This window comes from Triturus cristatus, chromosome 1_2 (assembly GCF_964204655.1).
Source record: "Triturus cristatus chromosome 1_2, aTriCri1.1, whole genome shotgun sequence".
Classification (NCBI taxonomy): Eukaryota; Metazoa; Chordata; class Amphibia; order Caudata; family Salamandridae; genus Triturus; species Triturus cristatus.
The window spans coordinates 1,075,936,125-1,075,955,680 of record NC_140580.1 but is presented as its reverse complement, the minus strand read 5'-3'; the positions used below and the strand labels follow the sequence as shown (position 1 = coordinate 1,075,955,680).

At 47.9% G+C, this 19,556-nt stretch overlaps 1 protein-coding gene across 1 annotated transcript in view; it reads right to left on the bottom strand.

Annotated features, from left to right (window-relative positions):
* Positions 1-19,556, bottom strand: part of AGPAT2 (1-acylglycerol-3-phosphate O-acyltransferase 2) — a 421,046-nt gene that overhangs the window by 154,938 nt on the left and 246,552 nt on the right. The gene's annotated exons all lie outside the window — the stretch shown is intronic.

The following is a 19,556-nucleotide window of genomic DNA, read 5'->3' as shown; positions in this document are numbered from 1 at the left end:
CTCGCGCAGATAGTCGCAGCCACCGACTGTAGTGTTTACTCGCCCACAGTGGAGGGCCCGGAGTTGGAGAGCGCGCAGTCGGAAAGTCCACTTCCTAGCACAGCCTGCTTCCCCAGATTAATTCCAGGGTGCCTCTTTCAATGAGGGCTTGACAGGCCTGTTTGCTTTGTATGCGGCGCCAGCGCCGGTAACAGAGGCCCTTTCACACTGCTCTGAGCACAACGCATTGCAGGCTCTCTCATTCAGCGGCCACCGGAGCCGAGGGCGGGGCCGTGAAACATACACGAGTTGTTTCACATTATATGCTGCAGGCGACAGGTAGCATTTCTGAGGGTCGGGGGGTGTTTGTCCTTGAGGGGTCCTTTCGCATCTGCTGCTGCTGCCTTCAGCTAACGATTGTAAGGTGATGGAGAGTGGGGCTACTAGTGGGGCCTCATGGCGGCGAGGATGCGGTGCGGGAGTATTCTCCGGAGTGCGGGGGCTCCTCTCGCCCCCAGACGCTACTCCTCCTTTACCGTGGTGGCAGGCGCACTCTGCCTATTCCAGCATCCAGTCTGAGCAGTAGAGGCACAAAGCCTGAGGGGGCGGATGAAAGGGAGGAGTTTGCGGGGGCGGAAGGAGGAGTCTGCCGCCCGGACACTACCCACACACATAGAACCCGCAGACCTGCAGAGACCCCCCTTAATAATTACCCTTAGCCCTGTGTACCCCCACCGATCCCATATTGACACCCGGCGCCTTGCAGAGCCACCGCCCTCCATGTATACTTTCCCCCACCACATTGGAACGTTGGTCTCAGTGTGAATGCCCCATGATGCCATGTTGGTAGTGCTCACTGGCACCTAACTGTGAAGTCAGCTTTCATTTGTATGGGGTTTTCTTTTCTTTCCCCCTTTCCTGTGCTGCATTGAATGACATTGTTCGCGGATCTGCCGTTCCACAGACCATCGCCGCTGAATGTAATCTGGCCTTTTCATTTCCCTGCTCCTATTCAAGGGAGGCCCCCATAGCAAGAGAGGGAAACGGCCCAGCGAGCGAAGGGGGCCTGACGAAGGGCGGGGGGCAGTTCTAGAAAACAGGGGAGCTGTTTGACCAAGAACAGCAACGACCTCGGCTTAAAACAACGTTAAGAAGTTCAATGCACGCAGCCAGCCTACGGTGTCGTGTGTCATTTTTGGTGTGCAGCTTTCTAGTAAACACAACTCTACATTTTACTCAGTGCGGTCCGAGGCTGCCGATAAAGAGGCGCCTTATCACTGCAGGCTCGGAAAGCAGGGACATGTTTTCTAGTCAGTCTCAGATAAGAGGCAGCACTGCTGCTCTTCCCCGCGTTTCTTTTTGCCTGGGAACATTGCCTCTAAATGACCACACAAACAAGCCGAGGGCACCGGAAGACACCACCGCCTTTCTCCGAGGCAGAGCAGAAATGCCTCGGAGAAAGGCAGCGGCATTTTCGGATTCGGGGCGTGTTTGTCTTTTCTCTCCTCCAGCCATTGGCTGGAGGAGAGAATGAGACTTCTTGCAAAAAACACGCCCCCCGATCCGAAAAGGACGGGGCCTAATCGGAATGACTGACCTCTTCTCCAATGGCTGGCCAGCATTCAAGAGGCCAGCCAATGGAGAACAGGGGAGAAGAGGGGCGGGTTCAAGACCCTCTTCTCCAAGTCATTAAATCTCGGAGCTAGACTGCGCAAGCGCAGCCTTCGCAGCCGAGACCTAATGAGGAACAGCGAATTCAAATATAGGCCTAGTATCGCACCATTTGAGAAGCCGGGATCGATCCCAGGTTTTGTTTTGATTTCACGGTGTGCAGCTCAGCCTCTAAATGATTATCGCTTTCTCTCTCCATTTTGAACCAAGGGTTAAGGTTGTGAATTTCTTGGCATATGAGGTATGAGTGGCAGTCAAAAGCCACTTGAAAATATCTCTCGCTTCGAGGGTCCACGTGGGCCGGAAGCGGAGCCCCAGCGCCTTCTGCGCGAGCCTATAGCGCCACCCCCTCCGTTTTAGAATGCTATAAAATGTAGCGCTTTTACAGGCCACAGCAACAGTCAAGGCTCAGGGAGCGAGGGCACCATACAAGTCTGGAGAAAGCTGCTCCCACATGTTGGTATACCATTGCTTCATAGATGTAGCTAACAATTTCACAATTCAAACAAATGTTTGTTTGTTTTTACACTTGAGAGCGAACAGTATTAATACTGAAAGGTGTCTCTGATCTGGGCAGGCTCCTGGGGCCAAGTTATTCGTACTTTGATGTCACTGATGGCCCAGGGACTCCACAGGCAGAAAATAAAAATGCTTCGTGGGTGCGGCATTTTAGGCATTGTGACTGATGCGGTCACGGAAAGAGGAATGGAGTTCAGAGGCTGCACCACTGACACAGGATCGCCTCCTTTTATCAGGGCAAGCAGCCAAACCATTCAACCAGAGCTTAATATTTTAATTTCACATGGATCATTTGCATTTCGTCCAGTTCATCCAAAACATTAAGAATGAGCCAGTGCTTGGAATGGTAAAGATTGGGAAAGAGTCAAGGGCAGGGAGAGCGAAAAACAACATGAGATATTCTTTTATTCTTACATATTTTGAACTATTTCAAGACTACACCTTCAGAATTGCTTTATAACCTTTTTTTTGTTCTCACGAAATTATTAAGGAAAATTACCTTTAAAATGTGTAATTTGCTTCTCCTTTTTAGAAATGTTTCACGGGATGGGGGACCCCCTCCCCCCTCACCCTCCCCTCCCGTGAAACCTCCTCGCCTCAACCCACTTATGCCTGGCAGGTTGGCTCGCTTAGCTCACTCATTAAGTCAAACCCGCCCTCATCCCCAACTTTTTACCCCCCTCACCACTTTGAATTGGCACCAGCCACCACTGCATTTGAGCACTAAAGACTCTTAAGACTCATGAACATAGATGTATATCGCTATAGTACTGCAATTGATACATCACAACCGAAGAGGGGCAAAGGCTTCTTGATAATTGGGTATGTGGCATAGCGTATTTTTCTATAGAATAACATATGTATAGTGTTGATCATACTTAGAATTACTGATAGTAATTTATGGCTATATATATTCAGTGTACCTAAAAGTGTTTTTTATCCTGAAAGAGACAAGATAAAATGACAACTAGAACCAATAGTTATAGAAAGATCAGAAATGAGAAAAATCGCATTGCTTTACCTGTGTAATAGACCTGCAGTGGACTAATACGACAAATGCACTACCTAATGTACCAAGCTACTTTTTGTACTGTTTTATTTTATTAAGTACACTAAAGTGTTAAAAATAAAATAAAATAAGAAATGAGAAAAATCTATTGAAGAACAGGAAATAGTCTTTTCTGTATCTCATTCATCCCCCCCCTCAGGTTCCTGTTGAAAGATCCTAGGAATAAACTATGGGGACAATATGCATGAGATGGGGGTGGGTACGCGAGTTATCGTCAATCTGCTCAAATGGAAAACATTGGCGTCTTGACAATAAAGGATGCCTGCACATTTCCAGAAAATGCCATGCAGCAAAAACACACATGTTGATTGAGTACCACACTGATGCCGAATGCTTGCCCCAAGCACTATTTTGTGCCCACGCCAGCACAAATGACGTATTTGTCCACATCCTGACTTTCCTGAATGGTTTGAGCAAGCAACAGCCTAAATTCTTCAAAATCTACGGTCAAGATCTCACTGGCCATGTCCCAGATGGACTGCTCATACCGGCCTAGTAGGCAAACTGCATGCCCACGTCAAGCCACAGGCTGGCCAAACAAAGCATTCATTTCGAATGCCTCAATCCTCTTTGACTCCCTGTGTATGAGGTAGCAGGGTCATAGGTAATGATTAGGCTTCACCGTGCTGGTGGAAGCCTGAACCACCAGACTCTCTGGAGTAGGTTGTTGCATCAGAAAATCTGATTTGCCTGGCGCTGGTCCGTGGCATCTGGCCACCTGCCTGTTAATCAGTGAGCAAGAGTAATACATAGAACAGGTGTCCATTAGAGTATCAGTGAGAGCTTCTGCGAGTAGGAGTAAGGGCTAATGGGAGGCAGACCAGGCTGCAGAACTTCCCTGAGGACATTCATTATAATCTCAACAGAAGGCAGTTGTAGGACCTCAGCAGGACATCGAATTACCGCAGAAAAGAAAATATTCTCTTCTGCCGAGGGGTAAATGGGGGACATCAACCCTGTTTCCAGGAAAGTATCAAGCGCAATGACCTACTGTAGGTCCATATATAAACTGTTATCATCATAATGTGGGGGAAATCATTCCCACTATCACTAATATTATCGCTGGGATGTAAACTTTGTTCCAAATCAGAACTAAAACAATGACTCTCTGAGGACGGCTCTGCAGCAGTGGCTGTAGGCTGGCTGCATCAGTGTGTACAGGAACTCAGTGGATTCGGAGCACGACCTCAGTCTGGGTCTAGATGGATTAGTTTTGGGGTCAGACATTGAATCAGCACCAGATCCCCCGCCAGCAACAACAGTATCAGCTTTGATAAAAAAGGGACCGATGCAGATCTCAGAGCTGGAATGGAAGTTGGCCCCAGAGTAGTTGCAAAGCTGAAGACCGATTTGTGGGGCTCAGAGGAAGCGGGGGACTGATTAGTCGCTGATATCCCGTCCAGAGGCCCTTGCAGGTCCCTGGGGCCATGGAGACCTGAAAGAGTGTTAAAAATATGCAGCATTGCCTCCCCAAACGCCTCGACGTGCTGTGGTATCACTGATGGCCCAGTGAATTGAGATTAATTGTGGAATCAATTTCTCAAGCAGGGATCTGGAGCAAGGCCGTTTGTTACCTTGACGCCGGTGCGACTTCTCTTTCGAGAGAGGCAGGATCAAGTCAAGACCTGCTTCATCTTCTTATGCTTCCTCTTTGACTTGAACTTTTCTGATTTTTTTGACTGCGAAGAGAACCTGTCTTGGGACTAGCTTTGAATACAGCGGGTCTGTGTCCTCGACTTGGATCAGGACTTACCCAAGGATTGTGACTTCTTTTGATGTTCTGCAGCATACAACTTTATGGTCCTGGATTGTCTTTGGTGAATAAGGGCCCAGTTATTGCTAAACCCCGAGCCCAAACACCAAAGGCACAACTCATGCGTGTCCACTACCAACATCTGTTTCCGACGGTCCCAGCATTGTTTGAACCCTGTAGTCTTAGGTGGGGACATCGTTCCCTTGTACAAAGCATTTGAATTTGAAAAGCAGTTGAAAAATGACAAAAATTAGAGGAGCTCTGGATCAGCGTCCACAGGCGTGGAAAGAAAAGAACTAAGGTCAGAGCGCGGGCGATGAGGGGTCATAAATATGCAGCTGTTGCTCTGTCACTTCCGGGAACCAATGCAGTCAATGTGGAGCCACAGCATCCCCTAGCAGTGCACAGGAGCACTGTGGGAATATTTCCAGATCCAGTCTGGTACCTGGAGATATTCTTAAGGTGAGGAATCCATGGTAGAAGTATCCATCATTAGCCTTTAATTTAAACCACAGACAGATAATAAAACTATGAGCTTGTTTAAGGCTTTTTAAAAATGTATTTTACAGTATCTTTCAGGTGGGAGTTAGAATTTCAAAACATTAATTACTAGGAAGAGATAATACTGAACAGGCTAGCTTTTGTGCCCTACATTTAATAAACAAGCAGTGACACACATGATGGGTAAGCACCTGAAAGCTCAAGGTCTCTTACCTGAGAAAATAATTCTACTGTAAGTTATGTGAAGGAGGGCAAAGGCAAACTGCATTTCTATTGCACTCATCTGAGGAAAATTGCACTTTTCAGCTAGGGACCTTTTTGAGGAAATCAGGAAGAGTTTTCCTCAAAAAGGAAGAGTTTATTTGACTCTTGAGTAGAGATGTCATTCTAAAATGGACTTTTCTGCTAAGTGTGTAGTGCTGTACAGTGTGACATAAATGTGCATAATTTAAAAAATAACCCTGTTAGAAGTTCTATTTAAGTAAAAGTAAACTACACTTGTGAATAATTTACACATGTAATTTACTTTTAAAAGTTGAAGTAACTTCACTTAAATCCAAAAGTAAAATTACTCAATAGTTTAGCCTTCCACATCTACAACCCCTGAAAAGGGAGTGGAGCCAAATTTACAAGTGTAAGTTACTGCTGTGAAAATGAAACAGTAGTACGTCCAGCACCACAGAAGGCCACCCACTGGTGGAGATAGGGACTTTAAATAAACCGCATAGGAAACAATTAAACTAATTTATTTTAAATAGTGTCAAATATCAATAAATGTAATTTAATGTTAAAAAAGACATAAAAAGTAAACATTACTTAAAAATAATGTAACATCATTTTTTATGAAAAAATAACTTACTTTTATTTATTCTATACAACACTTTAAGAATTATTAATGCATAATAATAAAGTGCTTTTTTTACATTGGGTGGAATTTATTTTTTAATTTAAACTTTAGAAAAATAATGTTTTACTTAATTCAATATATTAAAATGAAAAAGATTTTTCAAAATCAAATTATCAATGCTCTAGCATTTGAAATAAACATAACATTAATTTACATTCATATTTTACTTTAAGTTTACTGAACTTTTCATTGTTTACCTATATTTTACCAGATGGAGATATCTGTCGGACTGCAGTGTCTCCATTTAGTAAAGTAAAGGGAAAAATCAAAAAGTTAAAAAAAAGTTTAAAAAACTTGGAAAAAATATTAACAAAATAAAGCACTATTGTAGTTCTATTAAACCTTCTACACTATAGCTGGATGTGAGAGCGCGCATTTTAACATAACTGTAAATCCTCATTTTACCTTCTCAGGATTATTAATTTACAGGCCTCCTGGTCCCGAGAGCGCTTTCCGTCTCAGTCTTTTGGAGGTGATCTCCTCTATTGTCATGAAAACAGCCAATTTTACGATCATTGGAGATCTTAATTTGCATATGGATGCGCCATGTTCCAATTCGGTGCACAGTTTTTTGGCTGATCTGGAAGCTTTTCATTTATTCCAATTGGTAGAATCACCTACTCATACTGGTGGACATCTGCTTGACCCCTTTGTGACGAATATCTCGACGAATATTTCAGTGCTCCAGCCCAAGCCTATGGCCTGGACCGATCATTATTTGATCGAAGCTCGCATTGTCACTAATATTCCTCCCCCTAGGAATAATACTCCTAACATTTTCAAACGTCCCTGGAGAAATCTGAACCTAGAGCATTTTCACCATCTTTTGATGAAGCACCATCCTCTTCCTCCTAAAGAAGTCTCTCTTGGTTACGACAGCTTCTGTAAGTGGTTGGACCACTCATTGGATATTCTCATACCTGCTAGGTGGAGTAAGACTAGATCTAGCCCCTCCAGTCCTTGGTACAATGAATCCCTTAAACTGATGAAATCCTCTTGTAAAAAGGCAGAATGCGCTTGGCGCAGAACCTATGATGCTGACCTTAAATCAGCATATAGGACCTGCACCAGACTGTACCATCGGGCCATATGTACAGCTAGGGCAGCCTTCTACTCCCAGGAGATTAAGAACAGCACGAACCCGACTAAGGTTATCTTTAGGGTTTGTAAAGACCTCACTAGCAGAAAGATTGCCACCACTATGCCAGCTTCCATGGCCCATTGTGAGGATTTAGCCTCGTTCTTTGTTGGAAAGGTCGATGCCATCTACAGGTCATTCTCACATCTTTCCGTCACTGAGAATATCAGTGCCCCATTGACCTCTAAGCGGCTACAGGTTATTCCCAGCCCTACTCAAGAGGAGTTTAAAGCCTTGATAATTAAAGTTAAATCTGGGTCACCTGATGACCCTATGAGGCCTACTCAGTTTCGGGAATGAGCTGAGTGCTGTTTTCCGGCTATGCATAGCCTTATCAATCTCTCTTAGTACTGGCAGTGTTCCCATGGCTTGGAAGCAGGCGATCGTCATACCGATTCTCAAAAAACCCTCCCTTGACCCTGCAAAATTAGAACACTACCGCCCCATCTCCCTCCTCCCGTGGATGGCTAAATTAGCTGAGGCTCACGTGAATTGCATTCTCTCCTCTCATTTGCAGGAAGCCAATATATTGGATAAATCTCAGAATGGTTTTCGCGCGGGTCACAGTACTGAGACTGCTCTTCTGGTGGTGGTGGAGCATATTAGGAAACTGCTGGACCGGGGTCAGACGGCGGCACTGATCCTACTGAATCTCAGTGCCGCCTTTGACACGGTCTCCCACCACCTCCTTTTGCAGCGTCTTGGGGAAGCAGGAGTTGGAGAGATGGCCCTTGAATGGTTTCGCTCCTTTCTTACGGATCGTACCTTCAAGGTATCCTTACCGCCCTATGTCTCTGCCCCCGTCCCATTCCTCAGGGTGTTCCGCAGGGTTCGGCTCTCAGCCCTACCTTATTCAACATATATGTTCAGCCACTGGCGGAGGTAGCCCGCAGTTTTGGTCTCACCATGGTGTCATACGCCGATGACACGCAGCTGGCGGTGGCACTGAATGGTGACTCCACTATGGATGCCTCGACCTTTCAGTTAGCTCTTAAGTCAGTGGCTGGCTGGTTGGCGGAAAATAGACTCCAACTTAACGCCTCTAAGACCGAGGTTATCATCTTTGGTGAGGATACCGGGCTATGGGGAGACAATTGGTGGCCATTGGAGTTGGGTCCTGTTCCCATTCCTGTAGCTGAAGTCAGAAATCTGGGCGTATGGATTGACAACAAACTTTCTTTCACCCCCCACACTAAACGTGTAGCTGGCACCTGTTTTGGCGCCTTGCAGTGCCTTCGGCCCATTTTTAAATTCTTCGACTCAGTCACCAGACAGATCATTGTACAAGCTCTGGTTCTTACCAGACTGGATTATGCCAGCTCTCTGCTTCTGGGTGTTAATCAGACAGAACTAACCCGCCTTCAGCGGGTACAAAATGCTGCGGCCAGAATGCTGGTCGGTCTTCCTAGGTTTGCTTCTGTTCGTCATACCATCCAAGACCTCCACTGGCTTCCAGTAGGCCAGAGAATCAGGTTTAAAGCTCTCTGTGTAACTTTTAAAATTCTCAAGTTAGCTTCTCCTCCCATTCTCACCCAGACTATTCTCCATTACGTTCCCTCTAGATCCCTCCGATCTGCAGGGTCCAATTTAGCTATCGTCCCGCGTTTTAAGAAAGCGCGTATAGGTGGTCGTTCCTTTTCGGTGTTGGCAGCCACCCTTTGGAACTCACTGCCTGCCTCTCTCCGTGCGATTCCGGACCTGCTTCTTTTCAGGAAGTCTTTGAAAACCTTCCTATTCTCTAAAGCCTAGTCTGCTCCGCTCTAGTTAGTGCTGTGGTGTTGTGTTTTCCATCTCCAAAGCGCCAGGACGCCTCTTTGCTGCGGCAGCTGCGCGCTATACAAATTTAAATAACATAACATAAATAACATAACATAACAATGTAGTTTGTGAAAAGCCTCACTATGTGTCTGTGTCAGAAGCATGGATGCTGCTACCTGCGTAAGTAGATTGTATCATCCTGTTATCAGTCTCAAAGATTGTCTGTGCCCAGAGGCACAGCTCAGAGCTGACCGACATGATCATGATTGAGAAGGTTACCTGGTTTAGGGGGTGTGTGTATGCTTTTAGTTGTTATTTATTGGTTATATTTTTGTGACTCAAGCATTGCAGTTGGTGTGTGACTTATGGTATGCATGACTATTGTGAGTTACGTATCAGGCAACTAACGTTAACTTCAATGGTTTTCGATTTAAATTTGAAACCATTTCTAAATGTCTTTAAGTGAATTTCTGAGTTTTTTTTCACACCCTATGATAAGGTGTTGTAAGCAAAGTGAACCATAATTTCACATTATTCTTTGGGATTCAAAATTCTTTTTGAATAAAATATCACCCAAACGTCAGACCTTTACAGTTAAAGCCTCTTTCAATACCTACATTAAAAGTTCTTCTAACCCAGCAGAGCTCTCTGCCACTTGTTTGACCGAGTTCGATTCTTTGAAATATGCTGCTGCAGAATTTATGTTGAAATAAGAGAGAGTGATTTCATGTCATTGATGGCTCAGTCTATGATGGAAATTGCTTTGAAAGTGATATTTCTGGCAGCAAACAGTCTAAAGAATGGTGGCTTGTGAGGTGTGGGTCAAAATATGTACATCGAGTACTTTTAAACTCGCAGTTGATGTATTTTCATTTAATAAAACTGAGAACCTCTCAACCGTATTAAGGATCAGATAACAGATAAACCTATTTCCAAAAATAACTGTTTGTCATTTTGTAATGAAGTATATTGGAATCAAATCAACACCTTAAAAGCAGCAGGTCATTAGTTTCATTTGCAATTTTCTTATTTTAGACACAAAAAAGCAACAGGGCTTCCTGCATACTCTGGAGCTGCCCGAAGATGCAGGACTTACGAGCCGGGGTCCACAAGGGTCTTCGGCAGGGAGCTGGTCTCTGCCCCAGGACCACAGCTAAAATGGTCCTTCTGCACCAGGGAGAGAGGAAAATCTAGACAGGTTCCCCTATCCATTACCCCCAGCTCCCCCTATCCATTACCCCCAGGTCCCACCTGTCCTCGTCCCCTTCATACAGACTAGTGAGATAACCTATCTCCTTGACAGAAAAAAGAAAAGCAGGAATGCTGGTACACCCCTCCCCCTCCCCACAGGGAGTACATAAGCGTACCTTATCCAGCATTCCTCCTGTTCTTTTTTCTGTCTTCCGACAGTATGAGGTGGACCAGGAGCCTGGAGGCTCCTGGGGCTTACCTGTTGCTGGGCTCCGGGTTTGTGCTGGTGTTCTTGGTCTCCCCCCCCTGCCGGGCTTGGGGGGAGCCATGTTGGCGCTTCCTGGCGGTTCTTCTGTTCCTGGGGACGTCTCCCTCCCGCTGGTGGTGTCTTGGCCGCGTCTTCCGTGCTGCTGGGCATGTCGGGACGTGGCAGTTCCTGGGTCTTCTCCGGGAGTGCTGTGGCCTCCGTGTGGCTGGGGCGCTTCCTTCCCGGGATTGCCGGACTTCCTTTGTTTGGAGCAGGAAGTCAGGCGTTTCATTGATGGTGGCTGGCGGCAGTGGCGTGGGGTGCTTGCCGGCCCTGTCTGAGTACCGCATAGCGTTTTTTTACTATTTCTACTACCCTACTTTCTGTCTTTTCGCTGCATTTCTTTTTGGCAGTTTGGGGGTGAAGTGCTGCAGTATTGTGTGCCGAATTCAGCTGTGCCTTTCTTCACACATTTTGGCTGCCTCCGCTTGGAGTCTTCTTCTTTCCTGTGGTCCTGGGCTACAGGTGGGCTGCCTGGCTTCTGTGCTTGGGTGGCCTGCGGTCCTGCTCCTGTGGTGGCTTGCTGGGCTTCGGTGGCCTGCAGTCCTGCTCCTGTGGTGGCTTGCGATGCCTAGTTGGTCTGCGGTCCGGCACCATAGGTAAACATGCCAAGAAAAGCAGGCATGTGGATGTTTCTTCTTCTGCCTCTGATTCATCTTCCTCTTCTCCTTCACGTTCCGAGCGTCCTTCCCGGGGTGGTGATGCCAGATTGAAGAGGCTCATTAAGGAGACTTTGTTGGAAATGGGGGGTGCTCCCCGGTCCAAGTCTTTGGGTCGGGCTCCGCCTCCTTCTTCTTCTGAGTCTGAGGATGAATGGTTGGGGGGCGATGTGCTGAAGGGCAAGTATGTCGACAAGGACATGTTGCCGGATTTATTGGGTCATGTGAAGGCTATATGGGGTTTCCTGCTGATGATGCCCCGAGTACTTCTGAGAGTTCATTGCTTCACCAGTTCCAGTGCTCTGCTCCTGTGGTCATGCCGGTTCATCCATGTGTCAGGGATGTGCTTGACCGGGAATGGAAGGATCCGGATCGCATTCTGCTCCCTCGCTTCATGGCTAAGCTCTATCCTCTTCAGGATATGGCTAGGGACTTGCCAGACTCTGTTCCTGTGGATTCTTTTGTGGCCAGTCTTGTTGGGTGCACTTCTTTTGCTGCGGACGCGGTTGTGCGGGATCCAGTGGACAAGAGGGTGGACGCTTCCATGCGGAAGGTTTATTCTGGTTCTCATTTGGCGCTCAGGGCTGGCATTTACGGGACTTATGTGGCTCAGTCTCTGCTTTCGGACTTAAAGTCCTTGTGTGGGTCTATGGATGATGCCACTGACTGTTCAGGTCTTCTGGCTCGTGTGGAACAGCAGGTTGAATTTCTGTCTGACATTTCCTTCGACGTTGTGTGTGCCTCGGCCCTCTCTGGGGGTGCTTGTGTGGCTGCTCATCATAACTTGGTTCTCAAAGACTGGAAGACTGATTCGGCCCAGAAGTCTGCTGCTCTGCGGTTGCCCTTTCAGGGTTCTATGTTGTTTGGTGAGGAATTGGAGGGCAAGTTACATCGGCTGTTTAAGGAGAAGAAGCATTCTTCCTCTTTCCAGCAGGCTTCAGCGGTGCCAGCTTCCTCTAAGCCTAAGCCGTTCTTCCGTCCTTCATCTCGCAGGCAGTTTACCTGGGGCAGGGGTCGTTTTCAGTCTGAGAAAAGTCGTGACAAGAAGGCGAAGTCTCCTCCTGCGAAGCCCCGTTCCTGACTATCTGGGGACGGCCAGCGCCGGATCCTTGGTCGGAGGTCGGCTCAGGTTCTTTCTTCCAGCCTGGATGTCCTCCTGTTCAGACTTGTGGGTGCTGGACATTGGCTGGTTGGGGTACCTCTTGGAGTTTTCGGCTCCTCCTCCAGACTCGGGGGTCCGTCTGACTCCCTGGCCGTCTTGTCTGTCCAAGCGGGTGGAACGGACTCTGGGGGCCAGGTCTCTGCTGGACAAGGGGGCGGTACAGGGGGTTCCTCCAGGGGAGAGGGGTCAGGGGTTTTACTCCATCAATTTTCTGGTCCCCAAGGTGACTGGGGGGTTTTGTCTTGCCCTGGATCTGAAAGCCCTGTACAAGTATGTGCTACGGGTTCCGTTCAAGATGGAGACTCTTCAGCGGGTGATTCCCCTGGTTCTCCGAGGTCATTACACGTGCACTCTGGACCTTCAGGATGCCTATTATCACGTTCCGGTCCACCCCATCTCTCGTCCATTCCTGAGGTTTTGTCTTCAGGGTGTCCATTATCAGTTCCAGGTCCTGCCTTTCGGCCTGCGGTCGGCCCCCAGGGTGTTTAACAAGGTGGTGGCTTCCTTGGTGGCTTACTTGCATCTTCAGGGGTGATGGTTTACCCATATCTGGACGATTGGCTCCTTCATGCTCCCTCCGAGGTTCAGTTGTTGAGGGATCAGGGGTTGGTGTGTTTGGCCTTGGAGGCCCATGGGTTCCTGTTGAATCTCCCCAAATGTCAGCTTCTGCCGTCTCAGAACCTGACTTTCATAGGGGCTCGTTTCCGCACGGATCTGAATCGGGTGTTCCTGCCGGTGGCTCGTGCGGTGACCTTGAGTTCCCTAGCTCATCGGTTTCTGGTGGATCGGTCCTTCCCGGTCCGTCTTTGGTTGCGCCTTCTGGGTCGGATGGCGCCTACGGTGTTCACTGTGCCTTGGGCACGTTTCCATCTTCGGCTTCTTTGGTCTTACCTGTTGGCTCGGTGGGATCCTTTGTCTCTGGATTTGTCTCTGTCAATTCCGGTGTCTGTCGATCCTTCCTGCTCTGCGCTGGTGGACTTTGTCGGACATTCTGGCCAGAGGCTTGCCTCTGTAGTCTCCTCTTCCATTGGTCCTTTCGACGGACGCCAGTGCGTAGGGTTGGGGGGCGACTTTGGGGTCGGAGTTCCTTCAGGGTCATTGGTCACTACTGGAGGGTCGGTGGTCTTCGAACTGGCGGGAGTTGTCTGCTGTGTCTCGGGCGGTCCTGGGGTTTCGGAGCCTTCTGTTGCACCGCCATGTGTTGGTTCGGTCGGACAACACTGTGACCGTGGCCTACTTGAATCACCAGGGGGGTATCCAGTCTCAGTCCCTGAACGCGGTGGTTTCCCCGTTGTTTTGCTGGGCGGAGGGCCATCTCTTGTCTCTGGCGGCTGTGCATGTCCGGGGGGTGGACAATGGGGTGGCGGATGCCCTCAGTAGGTTTTTTCCTGCCTCCCTGGAGTTGGCCTTGACTCCGGTGGCCTTTCGTCTGGTGTGCGTGAGGTTTGGTCTTCCCTTTCTGGACGTCTTTGCTTCCCGGCTCAATGCTCTGCTTCCCCGCTTCTTCTCCCGGGTTCCTCAGGAGGGGCTTGGGGGGTGGATGCCCTGACCCTCCCTTGGCCTTCTCGCCTGCTGTATGCCTTTCCTCCCCTTGCTCTGATCTCTCAGTTTCTGTCTCGGCTGGTGCTGGAGGATCGGGAGGTGGTGGTGCCCTTCTGGCCCCGCCGGTCGTGGTTACCCACTCTGCCCCCGCCGGTCTTGGTTTCCCACTCTGCGGTTGTTGGCGGTTCAGGGTCCTTGATTCTTCCCATTCCCTCCGTCTCCCTTGCGGTCCTCTCCGATGTTGTCCCTCCGGCGGCTTCGGCTGTCGGTTTGGAGGTTGAGAGGCAGGGGTGGAGGTATAGGGGTCTCCCCGAGCATTTAGCTTTGGCTATTCAGTGGTCTTGGAAGCCTTCTACTCTTCAATCCTATGGCAGGCATTAAGGGAACTTCGAGCGTTGGTGTCTCGGTCTGGCATTGTCTCCTTTGGTTTGTCCTTTGCCTGATGTTCTTCAGTTCCTTTGGGTTGGGTTCGAGAAAGGTTTGTCGGTCTCCTCTCTGTGGGCCCAGTGGGCTGCTATTCGGGCTTTCCGTGCCCCTTGGGGGAATCTGCCTGATGTAGATGACCTGGTTTCTCGTTTGTTGCGCAGTTTTACGATCTCGCGTCCTGTGGTTCGGCCTTCTTTTCCTCTTTGGGACCTCCCTTTGGTTTTACCGGCCTTGGTGGCTGCCCCTTTTGAGCCTTTGGAGGAGTTTGATTTGAAGTTTGTCACTTTTAAAGTTGTTTTTTTGGTGGCTATTACTTCTGCACGTCGCCTGGGGAGCTGGGGGCTTTGATGGCACGGGAGCCTTTTCTTTCTTTTCCTGCGGATGGGGTTGTTCTGCGTTTGGATTTCACTTTTGTTCCTAAAGTTTACTCCCAATCCCATCGCTCTCAGGAGCTGGTCTTGCCTGCTCTGTATTCTGCTCAGGTGGATGAGGACGACCTTCCCTGGTCCTTGCTGGATGTTTGCCGTGCCTCGAAGGTCTATGTGGACCGTACCCGTTCCTTTCGGAGTTCTGACTCCCTGTTTGTTTCCTTTGGGGTGGTCTCCAGGGGTTGCCAGGCTACCACTTCCTCCATTGGTCGTTGGTTGAAGCAGGTTATTATGTTGGCCTATTCCCTTGTGGGCTCTCCTCCTCCGGCTGGGGTTCAGGGGCGTTCTACGCAGGGGGTGGCTGTTTCCTGGGCGGTGGTTCGTGGTGTGTTCCTTTCTGAGATTTGTAGGGCCGCTACTTGGGCCTCTGCTAATACCTTTGTTAGGCATTACTGGATTCAGAATGTTCTGGGGGATGACGCTAACTTTGGTTTGGGGGTGCTTCGGGCTGTGTGCTCCTGATTTCACTTTTTTCTTTGCCATTGTGCTGTTTTCTAATAAATTACTGGGTGTGCTATGGCTTTGTGTCCTGGTGGTTTGTTGTGTGATGATGGCCGGTTGCTGCTTGGGTATTCTCACTAGTCAGTATGAAGGGGACGAGGACGGGAGGGACCTAGGGGTAATGTCCTATTACTTACCGGTAATCTTCATTACTCCGGGTCCTGTTGTCCTCATCCCCTTCATACCATCCCTCCCTCCCTCCCGGGCTTTCCGGCCCTCATCTGGGGCTTGGTGGTTCATGAGGAATGCTGGGTAAGGTACGCTTATGTAATCCCAGTGGGGAGGGTGAGGGGTGTACCAGCATTCCTGCTTTTCTTTTTTCTGTCAAGGAGATAGGTTATCTCATTAGTCAGTATGAAGGGGACGAGGACAACGGGACCCGGAGTAATGAAGATTACCGGTAAGTAATAGGACATTCTGGGATTCGTGGTGGCAAAACAAAATGTGGTGCATCTGTGGGGGGAGCGGCTGAGCCCCAGAATGTGGAACAGTGGCAAATGGATACGGATTGATGTAGGGCAGAGGAGCGCCAGGTTTAGGAGGGTCGTGGATGTCACAGGAATTGAGAAAAGATCTGGCAAATTTGGGGCGGATAAAGAGGTCTCGATGTGCTGGTGGGGACGGAATGAGGTAACGTATGATTTTCTACATTGTAGATGTAATAGACCCCTTGCAAGGGGGTGGATTGCAGGGTTGAAAGAGCGTTTCTGGGGAAGCTGCAAGCTATACTGTTCTGGTATCCTGGGTGATACAAACTGCCTACATGAGGTATTGGTTGTGCTTTTTGATAAAGTAAAATTTGTTTACAAAAAAAAAAAAAACAGAAAGGCCAAAGTACTCATTAAAATAAAGTTGCCTTTACCACCAGAAGGCAGCTAAGGTGATAGAGTCCAAAACTGCACAGCTATGAAATTTCACTCTTACTTCATTTGTCTGTGAAGTAAGGATCTGTGAATCCTGGTAAGCTGGCCCTTCGGTGAGTTATTCTTAAGAAATACTGACAAAAGCAGTTTTGTTAAAATGATTTTTCCCCACCTTTTTTCACAGCAGCAGGTCATTTAGCCACAATGCTACTTTGTCCATCTTGTAGTGTCTATCTTGCCAGTGGTCTGGCATCCCGCACAATAGGGTTTATGAATATTAACAAAGATACTATAAAATTAATTGACAAAATACACCTTCCTTCTAACCTCTGAAGAACATACTTTAATCCCAGGATTAGTTAGATATCATCTTAGGCCAGTGACCCACCCTTGAAACACCATTTTGATGATTAAGGTCCATATATAATGTCTTTCACCAACGTGCTGTCAATGGTTGTCACACGGATGTATATAAAACATGATATAGGAAATGCTTGAATTAATCTCAGCCACTGGTAATTACTCGGGCTGCACCCCAGTCCATCCTTATTTTGAACATCATGCCACCTCAGTTTGGACCCAGGCATATGCAAATCAGTCTTGAACAATAGGAACTGTCCATTCGAACTGCTAGGCCAGGTCCTCCATGAAATGGAACACAAGCAACCCAAGACCAGTTTCCAGTGGCAGCGTGTGCATGGGACCCACGTCTAGGCATACCCGTCCCACCTAGGTCGCCTCTCTGAAGTATAAAAAAAAGTGATCTATGGAATGCTTGAAATAATCTCATACACTGGTAATTACTCGGCCGCATCCCAGTCCATCCTCATTTTGCACACCAGGCCACCTCAGTTTGGGCCCAGCCTTGTGTAAATCAGCCCTGACTCTGCTCCAATAGGAACAGTTCAGCCTGAACTGCCAGGCCATGTCCTCCCTGAACTGGTACACAAGCAACTGAAGACTAGTTTTTGCCTTTATTCATTCTCATCTGTTGGGAATAGCTTCTTTCCAGTGGCACATTGAGCACAGGCCCCACGTATGGGCATACCTGTCCCCACTTAGGGTGTCGACAACGTATACAAAAAAGTGATGGATGGATTGCAATGGGTGTCAAACATTTTGGTAACAGGTCTATACTCTGTTAATTGTATTTCTACTCAGTGTGTAGTCAGTCAGTAAGGTGGCACTATATGATCTGAGAGGTCCATCCCTCCTGGTCTTGCTATCATACAACAAATGTGTTAACCGAGTGATTAGTAAACCATTACTGCATGCAAAATGGTCTGGAATGATGAGGCAGTCGAGATTAATGCTTACATAGATCAAAGCTGCCTTAAAGGAAATTCATTGTTACACTGTCCATTTTGTTACCAAAATTACAGGCCGAATACTTGGCTAGAATCCTCACATCTTGGCTTTTGCATTCACCAACTATTGTGTCTAGAAATTTTCAACAAGGCCAAACTGGTGACTTGTACCTTGATCCCCAGAAACACGCATCCTTTTCAGGACTTGCTTCCGACTTGATATGCTTACCGTATTTTCTTATGCTATCGGATCCTTTTTATTGTCTCATCTTTGGTATTGCTGGTATGTGTTTTATATTCTGATCTTACTATGGTATTCTGCTTGTGCTTTAAATGGTAGAATACAAGGTTAGGCACCTTCCCTCAATTTCATCCAACACAGTAAAATGTTTACCAGAATACAACACCAGCTATACAGAAAGATGCAAGTACTGGACCAAAGATGCTTTTTGAGATGTGAAGGTGAACCTCATCAGCAGTGGAGCACCATGCACCCAACTGAACATTTAAAATCATTTAAAATACATAACGTGTCACTCTGCACAAGCATATCCACCATGGTCATTCTCTTGTGACATTTCTCAGCATAGATGAGGATACCGCCATGCTAACACCTCATCATGGCTTTGAATTCTATTGGTTTTCATCCTACCTCGAAGACTTCTCCTAATATGTATCCTGGAACTCCTTATTCTCTCAATCGACCACCCAAGCGCAGTCCTGGATCCACTCTTCTTTTTTATTTACCACCGAATCTAATCATTCACTTTCTTATACTACCTCTATGCAGATGATACTAAAGTCTTCTAATTTTCGTCCTCTTCTCCCCACCAGTAGTATCAAACTTCTACTTGACACTCGATGGACCTCTCCTTGCTGATGATTCATTTTTCAAAACAAGAAAGGATGCATTTCTAGCACCTACTCCCCCTTTGGCCCAAAGCCTTGAAGTACTCTCCATCTTCCATATATAGGGGCCGATTCCGATCTCGCTTGGAAGGTCTCCGAACGCGATCCGGACGGAAAAAGAACAAGCAATACACGTGTTTTCCGTCCGACTTGTACAGCTGTACGAGCGAGCAAGTACGATGCGAGAAATGCGAAATCGCTGACCGAATCATTTCCGGGTCCGAACCGCTCTGTACGTCTCATCCGTAAGCAAACCGTGGCGTGCAATGAAGGCGATTTACGACCGAGCCAGTACGATGCACGATTCGGACAGCCGGATCGAGTTGGAGCCTCCGACACGTAAACGCTCCGGGAAGCGGACTTCGGGGGTCCGCGCCTGACCCCCATTCACCTGAGCCTTACGAGTCGATCACAGGGGGGACCCAAGGGCCCCCCCTACACATGCATGTACGGTGCGGGTGTAAGACACCTCCCCACTACAGTGGGCGCCTTTGTGCGCAACATACCTTTTTCATCAATGGGAGCCTATGTACGCGTCGTACAACAGGCTCCCATTGACTTCAATGGGGCTCCGAGCGACCAGTGTCCGTCAGCGATTGTTCGCATCGTACTCAGGCGTTCGGAGCCCCGGCGCACAAATCAGTTGGAAAGCCCTCCGGATCGGAGTCGGACGGAGCCTTCTCCCAGCGGGATCAGAATAGATTGAGATATTTATCTCGACCACTGCGACTGTGGCAAGAGTCCTAGTTTTCAACTTGCACAAAATCGACTTCCACCTTCCCTTCCCTTCCCCAAAGCCTTAATCAACACACTTGTCATGCATAATATTGATTATCCTGGTTTATAAAATTAAATTTGCCAACAAATCCCTATCAATAATCCCAGGGCACACACTTACCGTCCACCAGTAGGGTGGCTGGCTAATTATCAAACACAGAGCCCAAAAGAAATGGCTTGCAATGGTCT